We start from the raw sequence: 11,566 nt of genomic DNA on the forward strand, positions 1-11,566 counted from the left end.
GGGCCGTGCTCATTACATATGGAATTCCCCAGGCTAGGGGTCAAAACAGAGCTGCACCTGCTGGCTTACCTCACAGCCATAGCAACTTGGGATCCAAGCTGCCGAGTTCATGGCTATTCTGGATCCCCAAACAACTGAGTGAGGCTAGGGATTGAACCCTCATCTTCATGGATCCTAGTCAGATTCATTTACACTGTGCCACATTGGGAACTCCCAGAATTTTAGAATTATTTGTTCTGGTTATGTCAAAAATACCACTGGTAATTTTTTTTCACTTTTTTTTGTGTGTGTTTAGAAATTATTTTTTATTTTACTTTATGATTTTTATTTTATATTACAGTTGATTGACAGCATTTTGTCAATTTTCTACTGTACAGAAAAGTGACACAGCCACACATATATATATATACATACATTTTCTTACATTATCCTCCATCGTATTCTATCACAAGTGACTAGATATATTTCCCTGTGCTATATAGCAGTATCTCATTGCTTATCCACTCCAAATGCAATAGTTTGCACATATTAACCCCAAGCTCCCAGGTCATCTTACTCCATCCCTATCCCCCTTGACAAGCACAAGTCCATTCTCCAAATCCATGCATTTCTTTTCTGTGGAAAGGTTCATTTGTGCCATATACAAATTCCAGATATAAGTGATACCATATAGTATTTGACTTTCACTTTCTGGTTTACTTCACTTAGTATGAGAGTCTCTAATACCTTCCATGTTGCTACAAATGGCATTTTTTTGTTTTTTTTAATGGCTAAGTATTATTCCATTGTGTATATATACCACATCTTCTTAATTCATTCATCCACTGATGGACATTTAGGCTGTTGCCATATCTTGGCTATTGTGAATAGTGATGCAATGAACACACATGTGCATATTTGTTTTTCAAGGAAAGTTTTGTCCAGATATTTGCCCAAGAGTGGGATTGTTGGGTCATATGGAAGTTCTATATTTAATTTTCTGAGGTACCTCTATACTATTTTTTGGTTGTACCAATTTACATTCCAATCAATAGTACAGAAGGGTTCCCTTTTCTTCACACCCTCTCCAGCATTTGTTATTTGTTGACTTCCTAATGATGGCCATTCTTACAGGTGTGAAGTGGTACCTCATAGTAGTTTGATTTGCATTTTCTAATAATCAGTGATGTTGAGCACTATTTTTCATGTGCTTGTTGGCCATCTGCAAATCTTTTTTGAAGAATTGTATATTCAGGTCTTTTGTCCATTTTTCAATTGGGTTGTTGGGATTTTTTTTCTGTTGAGTTGCACAAGTTTTTTTGTATATTTTAGTGATTAAACTCTTATCAGTTGCATCATTTGAAACAATTTTCTTCCATTCTGTATGTTTTCTCTCTTTTTATTTTTTATCATTTCCTTTGCTATGCGAAAGCTTGTCATTTGAATAAGTCCAATTTGTTTATTTTTGCTTTTATTTCTGTTGCCTTGGGAGATTGACCTAAGAAAATATTTGTACCATTGATATCAGAGAACATTTTGCCTATGTTCTCTTCCAGGAGTTTGATTGTGTCTTGTCTTATGTTTAAGTCTTTAAGCCATTTTGAGTTATCCACGACATTTTTCATAGAACTAGAAAAAACGATCCAAAAATTTATACAGAACCATAAAAAGCCCAGAATTTTCAAAGCAATCCTGAGTAACAAAAACCAGGCAGGAGGCACATCTCTCCCAGATCTCAGGCAGTATTACAAAGCTACAGTAATCAAGACAGTGTGGTACTAGTACCAAAACAGACATGCCGACCAATGGAACAGAATATAGAACCTAGATATAAACCCAAACACCTATGGTAAATTAATCATCAACAAAGGAGGCAAGAACATACAATGGAAAAACAGTTTTTTCAGCAAGTCGTGCTCGGAAAACTAGACAACCTCACCTAAATCAATGAAACTGGAACACACCCTCACACCATGAACAAAAGAAAATTCAAAATGGCTTTTTTTTTACTGTTTAAGGAATTTTTATTGTAGCAAGAACTTTATAATTAAATAACATTTCTTTGCTCATTTTTATGAATTCTGTTTTTTCATACAGAAGTGACATTCTGAGCTATTCCACAGTTAAGAATTACAAAATTAAAGAAAGGAATGCTTTAAATTTTTGTATTTTTTTGAAAATTCTTTTTTCCCACAGTCTATAAAACATTCATTTTTATATTTACTAGTTTTGTGGGGTTTTTTTTGTTTGTTTGTTGGCTTATACATCAATAAGTAATCTGGGACTAGCATTGTTTGCTAGACCTGGTCATTGCTCAGTACATAAGGTTCAAAGTTTCCTTTCCTTTTCTTCATTTATTTTATATTTTGCAACTTTTTTTCCTTTACAACATTGTATTTCAACGTTTAGTTTATTTTTCTTTGGTGAATGACATGTTTCCTTTTGTGATCCCTGATCAATTTTAAACAGTTGAAAACCTGGTGGCACTGTTAACCACTTTCTGGGCAGCCTCTTTAGCTTGGTGGGCTTGTAGTACAGCTACAGCTTTATCAGCTTCAGAAAGGAGAGACTCTGGAAACTCAAGCATATGAACAAGTTCTGAATTATTAATCTCCAACAACATGCCAGTGATTTCACCAGCAAGAATAAGTTGCATGGATCGAATTAGAGGAAATAGCTGTTCACCCAACATTTGTTTATGTTCTCAAGGAGGGAAAAAAGCCAACATAGAAGCAGGAAAAGACTCCTGACTTTGCATGTGAACAGCAGACTGCTTCATGGTAACTTGTGGCTGGTTATTAAGATGTTCTTGAGAATTGAGAACTCCTGCATCATATTTATACTGTGGAATGGTGCAAACAGCAGGAGTCAGTGCAGCAGCAGCTGCTACAGGATGTGGACACATTTTCTGTGTTGATGTGTCAGCAACACTATGTGTGGACATGACTTGTGGAACCTGTGAAGAAGCTGGTCTCATAATACAAAATGGTGGTCTAGGAGCGGCTGGGTGGATAACACCAGGCTATTTTGGAAATGATGAGGTCTGGCATCCTGAGGAGTCCTTCTAGGACTTGGTTTGAGTTAAGCAATTTGGCTAGGAGGATAGTATGCAGCCTGCTTCTGAGTCTGTGGGATAGCTGCCATGAAATAACCTGAAGGAAGTGCTGGCTGGTAGAGGGTTGATTACAGGGCTGAGCACAGCTCTTACACTTGCTGTTCTCTGCATACACTGGTTAGTTAGGTAAACCTGGTGCTCTTCTTGCCCTGAGCTAAAGCTACAGTTGTGGCTTAAGCCACTATTCTACCATTAATTTCTGCAACTGCTTTTGTGGCTTCTTCTGAGGAGGAGAAACATACAAAATCAAGACTATTGCCATGACCACCCCCCATCATAATGAAGTAAGACTTTTCACTACATAAAAAAACCCTGGCTGAGGAGGCAGCTACATTCCTGACAGAAGCTTACCACCCTTGTAATTTTGTGGCAACTATGTGCCTTATGTCTTTGCTACCAGCTCTGCTAGCCATGGACCAAGCATCACTTATCAGTTTCATTTTTGTAATCTTGTTTACTCAGCTTCTTAGGCAGGAACACTCTCTGTTCAGGGAAGGGGGGGAAGGCTTCTTGCATGGGAAAAACAAGACCAGGAAGTCTGCATTGTATAAAATATACCCAGAAAAAAGACTTGATGCTCAGACTATGGAGGTGACTCCTCTGAGACTGCATTGATGCTGAATAAAGCCAGCTATTCTGCATCTCTGAGAGTTGTTTGTCTCTTTCTGTTGCCAATGTTTCTGCAACATTTTCTGGTGTGTTGACCAGGAAGCTGACAACCAAACCGGCCCCTTGCGCCATTTTTTTCTGGGAACTGGGAAAGGCTATGGTTTCCAGCCTGGTGACAGTAGATAGCACCCACCTGGCTGTTTCTCCAGATCCTAACTCTCACTTGAGCTGTGCTGGCCTGACTCATGCCACATTCCAAACAGACTAAGAAGGAGAAGAGAAATGGGTTCCAGGATGGGATATCAGACTGGTGAGTGGGCTGGGGACATCTGCCTGAGTCTGGACCCACCCTATGGCAGAAGGAGAGCGATCACCTCTCAGTGACCAGAGGTCACCCAGGTCAGTTGTTACCTTGGGATTGGATGGCCTGTCAGTTCTGGTGTGCATGTGTGTGAGTGACTGTAGTGAATAAGAGCCCTGCTCCATCATCTTCAGACTACAGAGCCTGAATGGGTCATCACCTGCATTTCCATGGTGACTTCATACAGACTTTAAGGCTATACCAGGTTCTGAAGGTTCTCTTCCCTCCCTGAAAGACTAGTCCAGGTCCAGGATTTATACACACCAGCCACATGTGAAGAGGCACCTTAAACCCTGAGGGAGGGGCTGTCAGGTGGAAGAAAGTGAGTGCTCCCCTACTCTTTGTCTTGCAACATCACCACAGGGTGGGAATTTACACAATGGGTGAATTGGCTTCAAAACCCACTGTCTTAGAATGTATAATTAAGAATTTTGAGAAAGGATTCTCTGGAGATTATGGTATAAAACTGAGCTCTGGAGAACTGCTCACTCTCTGTACCATAGAATGGCCCTCCTTTGGGGCTGGATGGCCCTCAGAAGGGACCTTAGATGTACCCACAGTTTGAGGAGCATATAATGTTATAACAGGGGATCCTGGACACCCAGGCCAATTTCCATACATTGATCAATGATGAGAAGTTGCCTAGTTAAGGCCAGCTTGGGTTCAGTTCTGTATCACAGATGAGGGACAGTGCAAAGTCCTAGTATCCCAGTCCAAAAAGAAAATTCTGCCTTGAGAAAAGGAACCACCTATTTTTCAAGAAGAGGCTGAGGACTCACCCCCTGTATCACCTCCCTATGTGCTACTGGTCCCTCCTTGGGGGGCCAAAAGTCCCCAAATGCCAGACAGCCCACTGCCTTAAGTTTTTCCTCCTCCTCCTGAAGTCCCCAAGGCAATATTGCCCCCACAGCTGAATTCATCATAACTGGTGAGCAGTCATCTCCAGTCGAACCAGGGAGCAGCTTCCCCAGTGCTACAAATGCCCTTACAGGAGATGCAGGGACCTGCAGTGTATTGCCCCTGATGGGACCATACAAGAGGGGGGACCAGTCTTTTATACCAGCCCTTTTCCACAACAGACCTCCTCACCTGGAAGCATCATAATTCCTCATACTCTGAAAAGCCTCAGGCACTGATTGACCTCTTATAATCCATTTTACAAACTCTCTACCCCACCTAAGTAGACTTCCCACAGCTCCTTCTCACTTTGTTTAACACCAAAGAGTGCCAATTAATGGTAACAGAAGCCCAGAAATGGCTCCAGACCAATGTCCCAGGGGATCAACTAGACATGGAAAAAACTGGGCAAGGAAAGTCTTCATGGAGGAGGGACCTCACTGGGACTACAACACTGAAGAGGGGAGAAATTGGAAAAGTACTGACAGGCCCTCCTACAGGGGGTAAAGCCAGGGATAAAAAGTCTACTAACATGGCCAAGACCACTGAGGTGCTGGCACTGGAAAAAATGAATGCCAAAAATGTCCTGAGAGAAGGCCAAAGCAGCACACCCACTTATCTGGTACTAACCTGAGCCATCCAGCATGAATCTGATCTGCTTAAGCCAAAGCAGAATCCGACTAGCAGGGACTGGGCTCTCTCCAACTAGGGCCCTGAGAACCTATGGTCAGAATTCAAGTAGGGAGCCATCCTGAAGACTTTATGGTAGATATAGATGCTGAATATTTGCTGGTCACATAACCCATGGCCCCCTCTCAGGAAAAGAAACTACCATCATCAGGGCCACAGGTCCCCCAACATGGTGCTGGTTAGGAGGTCATGAGGTAGTACATGAATTTCTTTACCTGAATGACTGACCATTTCCCTTGATGGGAAGAGAATTGCTGGCTAAGATGGGGGCTCAAATCTCTTTCTCCACTGATGGATCAGCTCAACTCAAATTAATAGAACCATCCTCTCCTTTAATCATGGCTCTCACTGTAAGAAAGAAGAAGAGTGGTGGTGTACCCTTCTCCTCCAGAAGAAGGGGCTATTTCCCCAGAACTAGAGACTGAGTACACATTGGTTTGAGCAGAAATAAATGCTCTGGGAGTAGACACCATGCTCCTATCTTGATTGATCTGAAACCTGGATCTCAACCAGTAAAGACTGCCACAATACTCAATTCCCAGAGAAGCTTGCCTGGGAATCCAGGCTCACCTGGACAGGCTACTTCAGCATGAACTTTTGATAAAGTGTCAGTCACCCTGGAACACCCCCTTATTGCCTGTAAAGAAACCAGGGACAAAAAACTACCTCCTGATTCAGGACTTGGGGGACATAAATGAGGTAATAACCACATTGCTCATATATGTGCCTAAACCTTATACCCTGATGGGGCTAATACCTTCCACTGACAAGTGGTTCATTTGCCTGGACTTAAAAGATGCCTTCTTCTGCCTTTGAATGGGAAAATCCACACACTGGGACAAAGGAGCAGCTCATTTGGTCAAAACTCCCACAAGGATTCAAGAACTCTCCTACACTTTTCAGTGGTGTCCTAGCTGCTGACCTGGATGAATTTTCTGGACAAAAAGTAAACTGTGTCTTGCTGCATTATGTTGAAGACTTCTTGCTGTCCAGCAACATGCAGGCTCAATGCCTAAAACCTCTCCTCTCCATAATGGAGGCTGGGTATCTGGTGTCAGAGAAAAAGGCACAAATCTGTAAGAAACAAGTCAAATATCTGGGCTTTAATATCATGCTGGGCCAATGAATGTTGGGGACTGAAAGAAAACTGAAAACTGATAGCAGTTTGTGCTAACCCTGTCCCTACCACCCATCAGAAAGTCCAAGAGTTTCTAGGGGCAGTGGGATTCTGTAGGATATGGATTCCCAGTTTTTTAGACTTGGCCATATCTCTATATAAGACAATAAAAAGAGGAGAAAGGGGTCCCCTTGAATGGGGACCAAGACAGGAGACACATTTCAGGCAATCAAGACCAAACGCACTGAGGCTCTGGCCTTGGGACTTCTTGATGTAACCAGAGAACTCAACCTCTTTGTTCATGAGAAAAATGGAATGGATCTGGGAGTCCTAACCCAATAATTTAGACCTTGGAAAAGGCTGGTGGAATATTTGTCTAAGCAAACTGATTCAGCTGCTGCCAGATGGACTTCCTGCCTCTGAGCACTGGCAGCTACCACCTTATTAGTAAGGGAGGTTGACAAATTGACTCTGGGATAGAACCTCAATGTTAAAGTCCCACATTCAGTTGTAACCCTGATGGGCAATCAGGGCCACCATTGGCTCACACATGCATGAATGAGTCAATACCAAGGGGTACTATGTGAAAATCCACAGGTAAAACTGGAAGTTGTACAAACCCTGAACCCAGCCACCATCCTACCAGATGAAGTGGGGCCCCCAGACTATGATTGCTTGGAAGTACTAGAGGAAGTGTTTTCCTGCAGGCCTGACTTAAATGACAGACTGCTCCAAAATCCAGACCTGATTCTATACACTGATGGCAGTAGCTTCATGGAGAATGAGAAAAGGATGGCAGGATATGCTGTGGTGTCTGACTCAGAAGTGATGGAAACAGAAGTGCTTCCTCAAGGTTGGTCAGCACAGAGAGCAGAATTATGGGCATTAATCAGAGCACTAGAGCTCAGCCAGGACCAACGAGTTAATATCTATACTGACTCATGATATGTCTTTGCAACTCCACATGTCCACAGAGCCTTATATAAGGAGAGAGGACTCCTTACTGCTGAAGGAAAAGTGATGAAAAACCATGCTGATATCTCAAAGCTCCTAGAATCAGTATGGGAGCCTAAATAAGTGGCAGTTATCTACTGCAGAGGCCACCAAAAGGGAGGCAACCTGGTGGCAAAAGGAAACCACAGCACTGATGCAGCTGCCAGACAACAGCCTGGGGGCAACCGCCAGACAAACCCAAGGTCCTGCTGGCCTCAGAAGTGCCAACTGTCCCCAAGGACTCTCCAGAAGAAGAAAATTGGATAAAAGAGGGAGGAGGAATCAAAACTAAGACAGGATGGTGGGTTACACATGACCAACAGATTTATGTTCCAGAACAGCTGGCCTATAAACTAGTCCACTAACAACAAGAACTGATCCACATGGGCAGAACGTCCTTAGATACCTTACTGGGATGGTACTACCTCATTACACATCTTCCTGCACTCTGCTCTCTCTGTTTCCCAACAGTGCATAACTTGTTTACAAATGATCTTCTCCAGGGGCCTAGCAGACCAGCTGGGACACAACACTGTGGACTGTCCCCATTTGAGGATATGAAAGTAGACTTCACTGAAGTCACCTTGACCAGGGGATACAAATACCTGGTAGTTTTTGTCTGCACCTTTTCAGGATGGGTAGAAGCCTTCCCAACCCAAACGGAAAAGGCAAGAGAAATAACCAAGGCACTCATGAAAGACATGCCTCTGACAATTGGGTCAGTCAAAGGAATGGCATTTGTGGCTGAGATAGTGCAGCATGTGGCGAAAGCCTTACAGATCCAATGGAAGCTACATTTGGCCTATTGCCCTCAAAGCTTAGGGAAAGTAGAACACATGAACTGAACCATTAGCAGGCTCTAGTTATGTTATGTCAGGAAACTGGCTTGCCCTGGGTAGATATGTTGCCTGTGGCCCTCCTAAAAGTGAGATGCTAACCCCGAGCAGAAATAGGATTCTCATCATTTGAAATTTAATATGGAAGGCTGCCTCTGCTGATAAGTTTGAGAGGAAACACCAGAGAATTGGGAGAGTTAGATTTACATAAACAACTGCAAGGATTGGGGCTCACTACCTCACAGATATACAAATTGGTCACAGATAGAATACCTATATCTTTAGGCATAACAGTGCACCCCCACAAACCAGGGGGGCAGGTGTGAATAAAAGACTGGAAAAAGGAGTCTTTAAAGCCAGTATGGAAAGGGCCCTAAACTGTAATCTCAACTACCCCCACTGCTCTCAATATAACAGGGATAGGCACCTGGATCCATCACTCCAGAGTTAAACCAGCTGGCCCAACTGATGACTGCAGGAAGTGGAGAGATGCCCTTGGTCTGGAAAAACCCCTATGCCTGGCAATACAGAGGAGGACACAATGATTTCAAAGCCCTGCTCTGACCACACCAGAAGTTTGGTCTGTTAATGCATGGATGAAGGTTGATGAATTGGCTGCCCAGAGATATTTGTTGTTTGTTTTTATTAATCTGGTCCCCCTTGACCCTGTCAGGATCCATTCTGATGGGTGCAGATGCACCCTGAACATCAAGAGGGGGGAATGAAGTAAGAGTTTTCACTAGAGAAACAACCTCCCCAACTGAGGAGGCAGCTACATGCCTGACAGCAACTTTGCTCACCCCAAACCACCCTTCTTGTAGTCTTGTAGCAACGACATGCCTTGCTAGTAGCTCTGCTAGCTGAGCTCCAAGCATTATTTATCAGTTTTGTTTTTGTAATCTTGTTTACTTAACTACTTAGGCAGGAATACTGTCTGCTTGGGGAAGGTGGGGGGCTGCTTGTATGGGAAAAACAAGAACCAGAAGTCTGTATTGTATAAAAGCTACACAGAACAAAGACTTGGTGCTCAGACTCTGGAGATGACTCCTCTGAGCCCACAGTGGTGCTGAATAAACCCTGCTATTCTATATCTCTGAGTGCCATTTGTTTCTTTCCACTGCCACAGTTTCTGCAACAATAATCTTTGCACTAGTGATTGTACCAAATGGAGAAAACTCTCCAGAGACATTCATCATCAATAGCATCATCAAGATTTTTCATGTTGGAGTTCCCATCATGGCTCAGTGGTTAACGAATCTGACTAGGAACCATGAGGTTGCAGGTTCAACCCCTGGCCTTGCTCAGTGGGTTAAGGATCCAGCATTGCTGTGAGCCATGGTGTAGGTTGCAAACGCGGCTTGGATCCCCCATTGCTGTGGCTCTGGTGTAGGCCAGTGGCTACAGCTCTGATTAGACCCCTAGCCTGGGAACCTCCATATGCCATGGGAGTGGCCCTAGAAATGGCAAAAAGACAAAAAAAAAAAAAAGATTTTTCACGTAAAGGTCAACTCTCTGGTATCTTGTGATCCTATCTTGAGTCATCTGTTCAAATTTGTGTTAAGTTCCATCTGCCATTCCATATTTTTTCTGGGCTCAACCAACATAAATTTTCCATTGAGCTCCTTTCCATTCATCTCATCCACAGCTTTCTGTGTATCTTCATGCCTTTCAAAGCTTATAAATCCCAAACCTTTGGATTTTCTACTCTCTTCAGTCATTACTTTCCCATGAAGGCAGGTCCAAACTTGCCATAGAGAGGCTTAAGATATTCATCATCTGGATTTTTTCCAAAATTCTTGATGTAAACATTGGTGAACTTTTTTGCCCTAGCTCCAAGTTCTGCTTCTCATTCTTTACAAAATTTAATACATCCAATAAATACTTTGCCATCATTTAGAATCATCCCATTAATTTTTTCAATAGCTCTTTCAGCTGCTTCTTTTGTCTCAGAATGCAAAAATCATTAACCCTTGGAACAATTTTCATCACAAACCACCTTACATGAAAGGATATTATCAAAAGCTTTATTATAAATTGATATATCAGGAGTTCCTGTCATGGTGCAGCTGAAATGAAGCCAACTAGGAACCATGAGGCTGCAGATTTGATCCCTGGCCTTTCTCGTGGATTAAGGATCTGGTGCCATGAGCTGTGTGGTGTAGGTTGCAGATGCATCTTGAATCCTGCATTGCTGTAGCTGTGGTGTAGGCCAGCAGCTGTAGCTCTGATTTGACCCTTAGCCTGAGAACCTCCATATGCCACGGGTGTGGCCTTAAAAAGCAAAAAATAAAAATAAATAAATAAATAAATGGATTTGTCCCAAAATTTAATGTATTTGTTGCTCATTTCACTTTTGCAAAGTGATGGATCATGCTGAGACCACGTGACTCTTACTGGCTTGCTCTTTATAACATCAAAATTCATGGTGTCTAAAGCATGCTGCCTGTCCACTGTCTGCTGGAAGATTACATACAAGTAGCCCAAGGAGTAGCAGATGATCATTTATATGCACACCCAGATGGAGAGAATGGGTGCTATGAGGCTAAACTTCTCCTAGAGCATCACTTTGGTTACAGTGTCGGGTGGTGTCAGTCCCCCACAAAGAGAGAAGGGACAAGGTAATTAGGACCTCTAGGGCTCATCTTGGGATGGCTGCCTGTAGGGCTACAGGGAGTGCTGGGATTAATCTTGAGGTGGCTGCCCATGGTGACACAGGTCAGGACTTTTCATGAGAGAAGATCAAGTGCTAGGGCCCCAGGGTCAGAGACATGGGGTGGGGATGGGGGCAAGCACAGAGGGACAAAATCAGCTGAAATAAAAAACTACCCAAAGACCACAGAACCAAGTCATTCTGCTTGCTGTCTGCCACCACCAGAGAGAGGGTGGTGGTTGGGGCCTGGCAGTGGGGAGGCCTCTGTCTCCTGGTGCTTTTTGGAGCTGCAGATGGGCGAGCGTTTTGGTTTCAGCTA

The 11,566-nt window shown here is 43.2% G+C and overlaps 1 pseudogene; it reads right to left on the minus strand.

The window, feature by feature from the left end:
* On the minus strand, nt 2,441-11,239 carry LOC100518329 (annotated as a pseudogene).

This window comes from Sus scrofa, chromosome 11, assembly GCF_000003025.6.
Source record: "Sus scrofa isolate TJ Tabasco breed Duroc chromosome 11, Sscrofa11.1, whole genome shotgun sequence".
Lineage (NCBI taxonomy): Eukaryota > Metazoa > Chordata > Mammalia > Artiodactyla > Suidae > Sus > Sus scrofa.